A 15,306-nucleotide genomic window follows, 5' to 3' on the forward strand; every position below is an offset into this window, starting at 1 on the left:
CAACAAACTTTAAAGATAATTTAAGACCTCTTCGAAACTTCTTCAGGGGTCACAATCAGAATCTGCTAAAACAAATAAAATACCGGTTTTGTGTATGTAATCAAAGGTTTAACATACTTAAAATCAAGTGTTTAACACACTTGTCATTTTTAAAGTAATCAGATGTTTGAAGCTGTTTTATACATGGGTGTTTGATTCTTTACACAATTGGGGGTGGGGAATTACTGGTTATATCTCTATCTGAATGGAAATCCTCAGAATGCATAGTCATAAGCTGAAGTGGTAACGACTTAAGTAAATTCAAATTCGACTGTTACTGAGAATTACCTAGTTTAATACGAAAGAGATGAAGTTTGGTAACGCAATGGTAGTCAATGAAACAGAATATCTATTGAACGGAAATTCTAGAATGGGGTCCAAACTGTGGGATGTGAACTGCAACACCTGTTACTGGGGAAGGGAGGCTGCATCTTACACATAGAACCATGAGGCTCTCAACAATAGGAATAAGACACATTTTGTTTTCATTTATATTTTATTTGCTTATTTGCTTATTTTGTTACAATTTACAAGTGGCCTTTAATCCAGTTTAATGCAGATGGAGTACATCATTTAAATTTTAGATAATTTTAGATATATGTTTTTAAAGCATTATAACAATTTATATAATTGATCTAATTTAAATATATCTACATTGTAAAAAACACAAAAAAATTTAACAAATGCATGTAGTAATGTAAATATGGAAACTAGAAAAGATAAACAGTTGGCATGCCCTATTAATTTACAAATGTCTTGTAAAGAATAAAAAATTTCTAACAAAGCCACAAATAAAGTAACTCAGTATGCTCGGAATTAAACATTAGTAAGTATATGCTACATATAATTTTGAACTGCTAAAGCTAGCACTAAAACAATTTATTTAGCTGGGAATTAGAAATTATTAAAATATGGCAGATGAAAATTCCTACTTACAGTACCAGACGAAATCCCCAACAGTAATATTTGGTTTCTTGTTCAATTTATACAATAGGCACATGCCAGTAATTTTACACTTCCTGATCCTGTTGATTTGTAGCTCTTAACTTTTAGCGACAATCTTTCCTTTTTCATATTTCTATGTTCATTCCAATTTCTACTATTACTTCAGTTTTCATTCTAATTTAAGGCAATAGATAGCAAGCCCTACTCGAATGCCATTCTTTCAGGTCTATATCGTATTTTACACATCTTTTAACATCATCAGAAATATTGTTCCGGGTGTCTCTCTATCACTCGTTCCCTGTTTGTGAGTTATAATCTGATTCCATACACTGTACAGTATTTGGGATTTTGAGATAAAATATTCAAGTGAGCAGAATCATTCGGTGTCATTTCCCAGATGTAGCACCTATTAAATGGACAGTACAGATAACAGGGTCCACCAAATAGCAAAGTGAAGTTGTGTGTCAATGTTTACCCAAACATGTTTAACTAAAGTTGTAAGAAAGTCAGTGAATACTGATTTATCAGCCTGGGTATCGAGAATCTCGCCGGTTTTTGCCTGTTACCAATACAATAACTGGCACTGTATCAGTCCTAGGAATTCAAAGACCTTCAAGAATGCTGTAATTTCAATTTCAATTTTATATTTTTGGTGCAGTTTCACATTTGCTATCGTAAATTATCATTTAATTTATTGCAGACATACATACATCGTTTGCTCTCAGCCGTGTTCTGATTAAAAGTAGGATTTGACTGAAGTCTTCAGAGAAGAAAAGGGTACAGCCAGCTATAGGACTACTGTTATACAAATGTCAAGCCGTTTTGTGGAAAGCTTCAATGGCACTGTTATAGGATATCAGAACACCATCCTGTGCCATGGAAGTGTAATCCTGCATCAATTATCAGAATTATTTTGCTCTAAAACATTACAGATGCCGTGCTGTCACAGGCATAGACTGTCAGTGTGGTAGTTGGGCAGCCTTAGACCTATCACCGCTACATGGCAATTACGTCCACACTGGCAGGGTTTTTATTTCATCATAGCTCTACCAGATAGCACGAAATATTTGTAAATTACATACACAACCTTCCCTTGTACATCACCTACTGTTAAAAATCAGATAAAAATCCCCACAGTAGTTCCTGAGATTTTTGACAAGCTAGGTATGCAATGTAAATTTGCAATAGCAAAAAATATTTTTACGTGATATAATTTACGATTTTACAATTTTCCGATTTTTTCCCTTTATTTGTACTTTTAAAACCTACTTCTTCCCAAATTTCGTGATGGTCAATGGAAAATACCTTACAGGTTTTTATAAATGAGTTTGGAGAATCAAAATATTTGACATGGATGGCCATATCTTTTTCACTGCGCTTGCTTAGGAACTTGAATTTTTTACAGCCACAAGGGACGATAGACCTTTGTATGCAGCATAAATTCGAACTTAGTATGTCTTCCAGCTCCTGAGAAAAAGAGGTCTTAACTGTCAGACAGACTGACAACAAAGTGATATTATACTTGTTGCATTTTTACTGACTGACATACAGTACCCAAAAAAGAAACAGCATAATTAATCAAAAAAGCCCTCCTACCACTGCAGTAGCTGTATGTCTCCACACTTTATTTGATAGACTCACACTTTAACTGTAACAGCATGAAGTAGGCAAACTTAATTACGACACCCTGCAGAGGTAAACTGTTGTGGCCCATAGTGGCAACTATCGCACTGACCAACACAGAGAAACTGCAACAGGGAATGGAAACTAGCTCATTCGGATGAAGTTCAGCACCTTAACCACAGTGAAAACTGGCTCAGAGGATGTTCACATGGAGCCTAGTTCTTTCACTGCTCTGATTAATAAAAATGTACAGGAGATGTACTTAGGTATTCGCAAACAGGGTGTGGAAGATTAGGCATCCAGTGGACTAGCCCGCTACGATTCTGGCATATACTGTGGAGCAGCACCAGCTGCATGTAGTGTTTGATGACAGCTGGCTATAGGCTGGACTGGTTTCATATACTCACAGAGTATGCCCTCGAAGATGGAAGACTCCACTGTGCGCAAAACATGCCACACTAGGCATGCAGTAGAGAAGCTGGAAGCGGCTCTGTACATACCACACAGCAGAACCAGCTTCCAGTAGAATACGCCAGGCAGCAACAGTCTCGACCGCTTTGATCCATTGACAGTGTGTTCCTGAAAACTGAGTCATGGGGTGATGACTAAACAGAGTAGACTGCACGTGCTGCCTAGGAACTGCCAACACTGTGATATGCAGTGTGGCATAGCACCACCTTGTAGCCGGTGGAGGATACAGAAAAATGGCCTCCCCAAGTAAGACCCCAACACTTTTTAATATATATATATATATATATATATATATATATACACTAAAGAGTAGCCCCTCCCCCAAGGCACCGAAAGCTTCATATATGCAGATGATTGCGCCATTACTGCTCCAGCAGTACATTCCTGAAGATGGAGCAATGCACTGCACGTGAAACACGGTATACTACGTATGCTGTGGAGCAGCACGAGTTAGGCTGGTGCCCGATGTTGGCCGACAAAGTCAGGATTGCTTTCTTATATCGACAGTAAGAGGGGAATTCTGTAGGTAATGCAACAAATTTCTTTTCTGAAACCAGGTTGGTTTTATTCAAGATTCCATTGCACAATACTATTCTTCACTATTTTGGCAACAAAGCCCTATTTTTTTTTTCAACATTATCTCCTTATCGCCGATGACATTGTAATTCTGTCAGAGACAGCAAACGACTTGGAAGAGCAGTTGAACGGAATGGATGGTGTCTTGAAGGGAGGATATAAGATGAACATCATCAAAAGCAAAACGAGGATAATGGAATGTAGTCGAATTAAGTCAGGTGATGCTGAGGGAATTATATTAGGAAATGAGACACTTATAGTAACGGATTTTTGCTATTTGGGGATCAAAATAACTGATGATGGTCGAAGTAGAGAGGATATAAAATGTAGACTGGCAATGGCAAGGAAAGCGTTTCTGAAGAAGAGAAATTTGTTAACATCGAGTATAGATTTAAGTGTCAGGAAGTCGTTTCTGAAAGTATTTGTATGGAGTGTAGCCATGTATGGAAGTGAAACATGGACGGTAAATAGTTTGGACAAGAAGAGAATAGAAGCTTTCGAAATGTGGCGCTACAGAAGAATGCTGAAGATTAGATGGGTAGATCACATTACTAATGAGGAAGTATTGAATAGGATTGGGGAGAAGAGACGTTTGTGGCACAATTCGACCAGAAGAAGGGATTGGTTGGTAGGACGTGTTCTGAGGCATCAAGGGATCACCAATTTAGTATTGGAGGGCAGCGTGGAGAGTAAAAATCGTAGGGGGAGACCAAGAGATGAATATACTAAGCAGATTCAGAAGGATGTAGGTTGCAGTAGGTACTGGGAGATGAAGAAGCTTGCACAGTATAGAGTAGCATGGAGAGCTGCATAAAACCAGTCTCAGGACTGAAGACCACAACAACAACAACAACAACAACAACATATCTCCTTATGTCTCCCTGCTGAGAGAGCATGTATAACCACACGGTACCACTCTACTGTTTAACATCAGAGCCAAAATGTTGATGCATCAATAACCTCCACATACTGCTTCCCATGAAGTGTGTCCTTCAGTGAGGAACACAACAGGTTCACACCTTTGAGTACCGAAACTGGTGAACAAGTGTGTTTTAACCCCGAACGAGAGAGACTGCACTTTCCGACATTGCAGAGGCTGGCGTGTGGTAGACCGGTCAGGTTTGTGTGATCTCATTGCAACTGCAACAGACGCATTGCTCAATGATTCACTTCGCGTTTGTTCACTGTCAGGTCTCCATATACATTCTGGAAGCGCTTATGAATACCTGTGATGCCCTGGTTTCCCATCAAAACAAACTCAATAACAGCTCCCTGGTCTGCCGATAGAGGCGCCATTTTGAAGACTACATGTAGCGCCACCACCTCCTGGAACTTCATGAAGCTATGGGGACGGAAGCAGGAACTGTCCACGATGTCCCGCAGCAAATTTCCCATTTTTTAACCGAAAGTGGCAATAAAATTTTTGCATTACTTATTTAATTCCCCTCATACATTCCTGAGGGTGGAGCATTGCACTGCGGATGAAACGTGACAGACTGGGCATGCAGTGGAGAAGATTGCTGGCACTGTGGAGCAGGACCAGCACTTTATGTCGGCTAGCAGGAGTCTAGAGTGGTTCAATATGTGGAGAGTACATTCACAGAGATGGAGCATTGTACAGCAGAAGAAATGTGTCAGACAAGGCTAGGGCTTTGGTACGCACCGTGAGCAGCACCAGCTTGCGGTAGCGCTCCATGTTGGCTGGATTGGTTTACATCCTCAAAGATGGAAAAACGCATTGCATTCGAAACGTAGGAGTAGGTATGCAGCAGAGTAGCTCTGTAGCAGCAAGAGTTTTAGCTGTGCTGCATGTTGACCAGTGAGTGTGTGGATGAGTTTAATATACTGAGAGCAGATTCCTGAAGACGGAGAGTTGCACTGTATATGAAGCGTGTCAGACTCGACACGCAATGAAGGAGGCCACTCTGGATGAGAGATGCACTGTGCGGCAGCACCAGCATACTGCAGCACTCGATGTCAGTGAGTCTGGTTTAATATGTTGGGACTAAATTCGTGAACTTGACGTTTCTTCCACAGTGCAGTGCTTCAAGAAACGTCAAGTTACATAAGCAACAGAGGAATCTGCTGGGGTAAAGTACTTACCGTGAGCAGCACCACTGTTGGCTGACAAGTGTAGAGATTAATTTCACAGATTCACAGACCACACTCTCGGAGACAGAGCACCGAACTGCAGACGGAAAGTGTCAGACTAGGCATGCAGCGGAGCAGACTGACGGTGCCGTGGTACGCCCTGTGGAGCGACACCGGCTCGCAGTACCACTGGAAGTCGGCCGGCGAAAATCCGGATCGCTTTAATACGTCGATAGTGAGCTCCTGAAGAGGGAGAACCGTATTGCGGACGAAACGCATCAGGCTAAACATGCAGCGGGGAGCCCGCCGGGGCTGCGGTACGCACCGTGCAGCAGCACCAGCTTGCGGTAGCGCTCGATGTCGGCCGGCGAGAGGCGCACGCCGTCGTCGTCGGTGTCGTCGCTGTCGGAGGCGGCGGGCGTGCGCTGTCGCCGGCGGCGGACTAGGGGGGCGGCATCGCCCGCCCCCACGGCCACGCCCGCCGTCGAGCTGTCGTCCGACGCCGACGCCGGCGGCGGCGAGAGCTTGCCGTCCGCGGTGTTCCCTGCGGCACAGCACGCGGACCTGCGGTACTCCGCGCTGGCACCGCTGGCGGTCTCCTGGCACCACACCGGCTACGCCCCACTGACTACGTTGCCTGAGGGACCGCCGCGAGGTGGACGGCGGAGGGTAATTACGACTCTACGAGGGGAAGTCGAATGAAACCCAAAGACCCTCCACAACGGGACCGTGGGATGTTTCCATTTGAAAGTAAACACCACATGCATCAATATAGTTATTGTGCTTGTGGTGGTTGTGGTGGTGGTGGCAGTAAGTTACTATGGGACGAAACCATTGAGGTCATCAGCACTGGAGGTCTCGTGACATGCTCGGGCGCACAACACCACACCAGCTATGCCCCACTGACTACGCTGCCTGAGGAACTGCCGCGAGGTGGACCGCGGAGGGGAATTACGACTCTATAAGGGGAAGTCGAATGAAACCCAAAGACCTACCTCAATGGGACCATGGAATGTTCCCATTTGAAAGTAATCACCACATGCATCAAGACAGTTATTGTGGTGGTGGTGGTGGTGGTGGTTGTGGTGGTGGTAAGTCACCAACAAAAGCATTCATGTCATCAGTCCCTAGTATTACACACTACTTAATCTAACTTAAACTAAGTTATGCTACAGACAACACACACACCCATGCCCGAGGAAGGACTCGAATCTCAAACGGGGGGTGCAGTGTGAACCGTGGCAAGGCGCTTCGGACCATATGGCTACCCCATGTGCTTGGAGGTGAGAGAGTGAATTCCTGTTCTGTAGAAAGTGGCAGAGCACTGGCAAATCCAGAACAGCACCAACTCTTCCACTTCCTCGTCTACCGAGCGAATGGTGCAGTGGTCACCACACTGGACAAACAGTCGGGAGGACGACGGTTCAATCCCTCGTCGGACCATCGTCATTTAGGTTTTCCGTAATTTCCCTAAATCGCTCCAGGCAAATGCTGGGATGGTACCTTTGAAAGGGCACGGCCGACGTCCTTCACCATCCTTCCCTAAGCCGACGAGACCGACGACCTCGCTGTTTAGTCTCTTCGCTGAAACAACCCGACCCCGACCCACATGCGGCAGACTTCCTCGTCTGACTAAAACCGACATCCTTCGGGTCGCCAACGATGTGAGAATCGCACGGTGAAAGATCTGGGCTGTGTAGAGGATGTTCCAATGTTGCTCAACCCAATCACTTGACAGTGCGGGGCCAGGTGCCGTCGCGCAAGAGGGTGACTCTGCCAGACTGCATTCGTGTTTTGACTTCGTGGCACGCTGCAGCTTCCACATACTGTGTTTTTAGTTCTGCAGACTGATTGCGGCTGCACGCTCGAGCGCGAGAGCCCCCGTAGACGAAGGGGGCGGTCACCGTGACTGAGCTGTAGTTTTGTCCGGCTCTTCCAAAAGCGCTTCACATCTAGTGTTTGCAGTGGCCCTTTCAGTTTGGCACGTCCTTTGGTGGATCGCTACCACCATCCGGCGCACGTGTACAGTCACGTGAAGATCGACGAGTACGTACTGAGCGGTGACCGAAAGAGGTGGTAGCGTGAGCGGGCCCCCTGTTGTTTGGGGTCGTCAGCTGCTCGCCACGTGCTGTGGCCGACCTCTCGGCTGTCAGGGGCTGAGTCTGCCTGACCCACAAGTACGCGGCTCGTGAAGCTTAGAGGCCATGGTGCAGGAGATCAGCGCGTGGGACCGTGTGTCTTCTTATCGGCCGCTGAAACCACTGGCAGCGGTTGGCTCCGACGAGCATACGGAAGTGCAAAGTGTTCCCGGCACTGGGGTGGGGTGTGAGAAGTTGAGTACTGTTTTATATATCGTCCGCAGGAATGTGGTAACTGCTTCTCGGTCGAGATGTTTCGTTACACCTTGACTGGGTGATTTAGGGTCGCTGTCGTGTGTCCCTGTGGTTCGGAGTCCGTGCAGCCACCGCCCTCGCTACATCTTCTGGTTTTGGGTAACTCGGGGAGGTGGCGGCTTGCAATGCAAGTTTTGGGGCTGATCTGCTGTGGCCCTGTAGACCACCAGCAACTATTCCGACTATTGTGATCTGGGCCCCTATAGACGTGTCACTCCCCCACCAAGCTAAGGAACATTTTTTTTGGGAACTACCTTTAAGGGGTGAAGGTTTGTGTCCTGGCTCATTCACATTTATCTTGTAACAATTGACAGGTGTAATATAAGTTATTTAATTGGCAAGAGACAACTGTTTTAACTTTAGTAAAAACTAGCTACTTAAAGTTTTTTTTAAGGAATTTTTTATATATATATATATATATATATATATATATATATATATATATATATATATATATATATATATATATATATTCAAAAACAACCGGTATATTTGAAACGGCAATAAAAACTAAACGAGCAGCGATAGAAATACACCGTTTGTTGCAATATGCTTGGGACAACAGTACATTTTCAGGCAGACAAACTTTCGAAATTACAGTAGTTACAATTTTCAACAACAGATGGCGCTGCGGTGTGGGAAACTCTACAGTACGATATTTCCCACATATCCACCATGCGTAGCAATAATATGGCGTAGTCTCTGAATGAAATTACCCGAAACCTTTGACAACGTGTCTGGCGGAATGGTTTCACATGCAGATGAGGTGTACTGCTTCAGCTGTTCAATTGTTTCTGGATTCTGGCGGTACACCTGGTCTTTCAAGTGTCCCCACAGAAAGAAGTCACAGGCGTTCACGTCTGGCGAATAGGGAGGCCAATCCACGCAGCCTCCTGTATGTTTCGGATAGCCCAAAGCAATCACACGATCATCGAAATATTCATTCAGGAAATTAAAGACGTCGGCCGTGCGATGTGGCCGGGCACCATCTTACATAAACCACGAGGTGTTCGCAGTGTCGTCTAAGGCAGTTTGTACCGCCACAAATTCACGAAGAATGTCCAGATAGCGTGATGCAGTAATCGTTTCGGATCAGAAAAATGGGCCAATGATTCCTTTGGAAGAAATGGCGGCCCAGACCAGTACTTTTTGAGGATGCAGGGACGATGGGACTGCAACATGGGGCTTTTCGGTTCCCCGTATGCGCCAGTTCTGTTTATTGACGAAGCCGTCCAGGTAAAAATAAGCTTCGTCAGTAAACCAAATGCTGCCCACATGCATATCGCCGTCATCAATCCTGTGCACTATATCGTTAGCGAATGTCTCTCGTGCAGCAATGGTAGCGGCGCTGAGGGGTTGCCGCGTTTGAATTTTGTAGGGATAGAGGTGTAAACTCTGGCGCACGAGACGATACGTGGACATTGGTGTCATTTGGACCGCAGCTGCAACACGGCGAACGGAAACCCGAGGCCGCCGTCGGATCACCTGCTGCACTAGCTGCGCGTTGCCCTCTGTGGTTGCCGTACGCGGTCGCCCTACCTTTCCAGCACGTTCATCTGTCACGTTCCTAGTCCGTTGAAATTTTTCAAACAGATCCTTTATTGTATCGCTTTTCGGTCCTTTGTTTACATTAAACCTCCGTTGAAAACTTCGTCTTGTTGCAACAACACTGTGTTGTAGGCGGTGGAATTCCAACACCAGAAAAATCCTCTGTTCTAAGGAATAAACCATGCTGTCTACAGCACACTTGCACGTTGTGAACAGCACACGCTTACAGCAGAAAGACGACGTACAGAATGGCGCACCCACAGACTGCGTTGTCTTCTATATCTTTCACATCACTTGCAGCGCCATCTGTTGTTGAAAATTGTAACTACTGTAATTTCGAAAGTTTGTCCGCCTGAAAATGTACTGTTGTCCCAAGCATATTGCAACAAACGGTGTAATTCTATCGCTGCTCGTTTAGTTTTTATTGTCATTTCAAATATACCGGTCATTTTTGAAACACCCTGTATATATATATATATATATATATATATATATATATATATATATATATGATAAGTTTAAAATCTTTTTATTGGGAAGTTGTTAACGTCATACCTTGAAATCTCCTTTTCATAAAGAAAATTTGTCAGCTATTGGAAATTTTTTTTTTAAATGCCGGACTTAAAAATTTATTATTGAGAAAGTCTTTAAAATAAAAAGGTGTCTTTAGTAGTGTGTTTTATTTCACCAGCACCTCCTGGCCCCTACTTCCACGATAACGTTTTGGAATAACATGTGTCCTTGAGTTGTTGTCTGTGAACCGCCCTAATTGATGGTTCAATGACCTTACTGGAACTCGTGTGAACAGCTTCAGATTTCTTTGGTGGGGGGGGGAGATGTGTGATGTTTAAACCGCTGGGCTTGGGGTTTGCCCACAGGCTGTCTCACTGCATCATCCTGTTGCGCGCACCCACACTGCTAATCGGATGAAGGCTATGCTTCAGCGATTTGGTTGGGAAACATTGGAACACCCACAGTGCAGGCTGGATCTTCGATCGTGTGATTTTCCCATCTCTGGCGACCTCAAGACACACATGCATGGACTTCAGTTTCAGTGGGATGACGAAGTGGAAGGCTGGGTGTGGTTACGGATGCGTCGGCGGCCGACCATGTTCTAGGAAACAGGAATCGATAGCGTCGTCTCTGAGTGGTACAAGTGGTCATTACCTGTGAGTGGAACCATTCTGAGGTCCGGCTGTGGCGGGATTTCGGTTTTCATGTGACTGTCCCTCATACCACACGTTAGGGTAATGCTGAAAACCTTCACAACTGAGTAACAACTCTTCCGGCAAGCCAAATGCCAAAGAAATTTTCCACACCTCTTAGTTACGAACAGTCTCAATCTTTTCGTCAACGGATTTACCGACCATGATCCTATTACACGATTGAATGATCCCTACACATTCTGAAAAAGAATTTGGCTGAGTACCACACTTACATTTTGTATCAAGCTAAATTAGTAACAGCATTGAGCATTTCCTGGGACGGTCGATAGATCATGGCACCTTCAACAGACATGTTGCTGACATTATGTAGGAGTAATTTCTGGGGTACCATGGGGAAATGTATTGTTACACTTGTGTTCACGCTGCATGTTAATGATCATGCACACAATGTTAATAGTAATCTGAGAAAGTGTAGGAGTGTCCACGTGAATTTCACCACTTCTTTTACTGCTCGGTTCGTGCTCATAACACCAAGGCTTGCTGCCCCCCCCTTGATGATTTTTCCGATTTTTATATATATACAAATGATTGAAGCGATTTCATAAATTCACTGTAGCTCCATTGATTGACATATGGTCACGACAACCTACAGATACGTAGAAAAACTCATAAAGTTTTGTTCGGCTGAAGCCGCACTTCAGGTTTCTGCCGCCAGAGCGCTCGAGAGTGCAGTGAGACAAAATGGCGACAGGAGCCGAGAAAGCGTATGTCGTGCTTGAAATGCACTCACATCAGTCAGTCGTAACAGTGCAACGACACCTCAGGACGAAGTTCAACAAAGATCCACCAACTGCTAACTCCATTCGGCGATGGTATGCGCAGTTTAAAGCTTCTGGATGCCTCTGTAAGGGGAAATCGAAGGGTCGGCCTGCAGTGAGCGAAGAAACAGTTGAACGCGTGCGGGCAAGTTTCACGCGTAGCCCACGGAAGTCGACGAATAAAGCAAGCAGGGAGCTAAACGTACCACAGCCGACGGTTTGGGAAATCTTACGGAAAAGGCTAAAGCAGAAGCCTTACCGTTTACAATTGCTACAAGCCCGGACACCCGATGACATAGTCAAACGCTTTGAATTTTCGGCGCGGTTGCAACAGCTCACGGAAGAGGATGCGTTCAGTGCGAAACTCGTTTTCAGTGATGAAGCAACATTTTTTCTTAATGGTGAAGTGAACAGACACAATGGGCGAATCTGGACGGTAGAGAATCCTCACGCATTCGTGCAGCAAATTCGCAATTCGCCAAAAGTTAACGTGTTTTGTGCAATCTCACGGTTTAAAGTTTACGGTCGCTTTTTCTTCTGCGAAAAAAACGTTACAGGACACGTGTATCTGGACATGCTGAAAAATTGGCTCATGCCACAACTGGAGACCGACAGCGCCGACTTCGTCTTTCAACAGGATGGTGCTCCACCGCACTTCCATCATGATGTTCGGCATTTCTTAAACAGGAGATTGGAAAACCAATGGATCGGTCGTGGTGGAGATAATGATCAGCAATTCGTGTCATGGCCTCCACGCTCTCGCGACTTAACCCCGTGCGATTTCTTTCTGTGGGGTTATGTGAAAGATTCAGTGTTTAAACCTCCTCTACCAAGAAACGTGCCAGAACTGCGAGCTCGCATCAACGATGCTTTCGAACTCATTGATGGGGACATGCTGCGCCGAGTGTGGGAGGAACTTGATTATCGGCTTGATGTCTGCCGAATCACTAAAGGGGCACATATCGAACATTTGTGAATGCCTAAAAAAACTTTTTGAGTTTTTGTATGTGTGTACAAAGCATTGTGAAAATATCTCAAATAATAAAGTTATTGTAGAGCTGTGAAATCGCTTCAATCATTTGTAATAACCCTGTATATACATATACACACACACACACACACACACACACACACACACACATATACCATCCAAAAAGTTCCGACACGGATGTAATTCCTGGCATATAACTGACGTCAGCACAGGAACTACGATGGCAGTTTGAAATAAAAGCTTTAAGCATCAGACGTGCATTCGACCAGTAAGTTGTGAACAGGTACTGTTAAACAGTGATCGTGCGGCCGTATTGTGTCAAATTAGTTGTGTTAGAAATTGTAATGGAGCATCATGTCCGAGTCCAGCATTCAAGACATTCTTCAACAGTCAATTCTTTTCTGGAAAAGTGATCACGTTTGCAGAGAGTTAGTGATATCAGTACGAATAAAGTGCCTGCCGAAATTCATGTGAATGGTCAATGCTTTGACGGCGTAAGCAACATTCAAACCGATGTAGCGCACGACGTGAACAACAAATGAAAGAATGACTTCTGTGACACTTTCCCATGTTCGTACGAACGCTCTGTGCGTTGCAGTCAATACATAACTCATTTGCGCTTTCTTCCATCCGCTTACGACTTTACGCTGGGTGACAGATTCGCTATACAAACAAGCTAACTACAGGGACAATGCTGTAGAGTACTAACTGCAAAGAAGTGTTAACATGTATTCCACAGGGGTCTTGCGACTTAACTTTTTTCAGTTGCTTCTCGACTTCAGGGATAGCTTTTCCTTCATGAGGTGGCAAAAGTCATGGGATCGTGATATCCACATACAGGGAGTTACAAAAAGGTACGGCCAAACTTTCAGGAAACATTCCTCAAACACAAAGAAAGAAACTATATTACGTGGACATGTGTCCGGAAACGCTTACTTTTCATGTTAGAGCTCATTTTATTACTTCTCTTCAAATCACATTAATCACGGAATGGAAACACACAGCAACAGAGCGTACCAGCGTGACTTCACTTTGTTACAGGAAATGTTCAAAATGTCCTCCGTTAGCGAGGATACATGCATCCACCCTCCGTCGCACGGAATCCCTGATGCGCTGATGCAGCCCTGGAGAACGGCGTATTGTATCACAGCCGTCCACAATACGAGCACGAAGAGTCTCTACATTTGGTACCGGGGTTGCGTAGACAAGAGCTTTCAAACGCCCCCATAAATGAAAGTTAAGAGGGTTGAGGTCAGGAGAGCGTGGAGGCCACGGAATTGGTCCGCCTCTACCAATCCGTCGGTCACCGAATCTGTTGTCGAGAAGCGTACGAACACTTCGACTGAAATGTGCAGGAGCTCCGTCGCGCACGAACCAAATGTTGTGTCGTACTTGTAAAGGCTCATGTTCTAGCAGCACAGGTAGAGTATCCCGTATGAAATCGTGATAACGTGCTCCATTGAGCGTAGGTGGAAGAACTTGGGGCCCAATCGAGACATCACCAACAATGCCTGCCCAAACGTTCACAGAAAATCTGTGTGGATGACGTGATTGCAAAATTGCGTGCGGATTCTCGGCAGCCCACACATGTCGATTGTGAAAATTTACAATTTGATCACGTCGGAATGAAGCCTCATCCGTAATGAGAACATTTGCACTGAAATGAGGATTGACACATTGTCGGATGAACCATTCGCAGAAGTGTACCCGTGGAGGCCAATCAGCTGCCGATAGTGCCTGCACACGCTGTACACGGTACGGAAACAACTGGTTCTCCCGTAGCACTCTCCGTACAGTGACGTGGTCAACGTTACCTTGTACAGCAACAACTTCTCTGACGCTGACATTAGGGTTATCGTCAACTGCACGAAGAATTGCCTCGTCCGTTGCTGGTGTCCTCGTCGTTCTAGGTCTTCCCCAGTCGCGAGTCATAGGTTGGAATGTTCCGTGCTCCCTAAGACGCCGATCAATTGCTTCGAACGTCTCCCTGTCGGGACACCTTCGTCCTGGAAATCTGTCTCGATACAAACGTACCGCGCCACGGCTATTGCCCCGTGCTAATCCGTACATCAAATGGGCGTCTGCCAACTCCGCATTTGTAAACATTGCACTGACCGCAAAACCACGTTCGTGATGAACACTAACCTGTCGATGCTACGTACTGATGTGCTCGATGCTAGTACCGTAGAGCAATGAGTCGCATGTCAACACAAGCACCGAAGTCAACATTACCTTCCTTCAATTGGGCCAACTGGCGGTGAATCGAGGAAGTACAGTGCATACTGACGAAGCTAAAATGAGCTCTTACATGGAAAGTAAGCGTCTCCAGACACATGTCCACATAACATCTTTCCTGTATTTGTGTATGAGGAATGTTTCCTGAATGTTTGGCCGTACCTTTTTCTAACACCCTGTATACACATGACAGCAGTATCGTGTTCACATGAATATGTGAATAGTTATCTGACGTAATCATGGCTGCAAGATCGGCAGTAACAGACTTCGAAACCAGAATAGTAGGCACATGGGAGATTCCATTCCGGAAATAGTTACAGAATTCCATATTCCATGACGCAGATTGTCAACAGTCTGCCGAGAATACCAGCTACCAGGCATTACGTCTCACTGCAGACAAAGCAGTGGCC

Source organism: Schistocerca americana, chromosome 11 (assembly GCF_021461395.2).
Source record: "Schistocerca americana isolate TAMUIC-IGC-003095 chromosome 11, iqSchAmer2.1, whole genome shotgun sequence".
NCBI classification, from domain to species: Eukaryota; Metazoa; Arthropoda; class Insecta; order Orthoptera; family Acrididae; genus Schistocerca; species Schistocerca americana.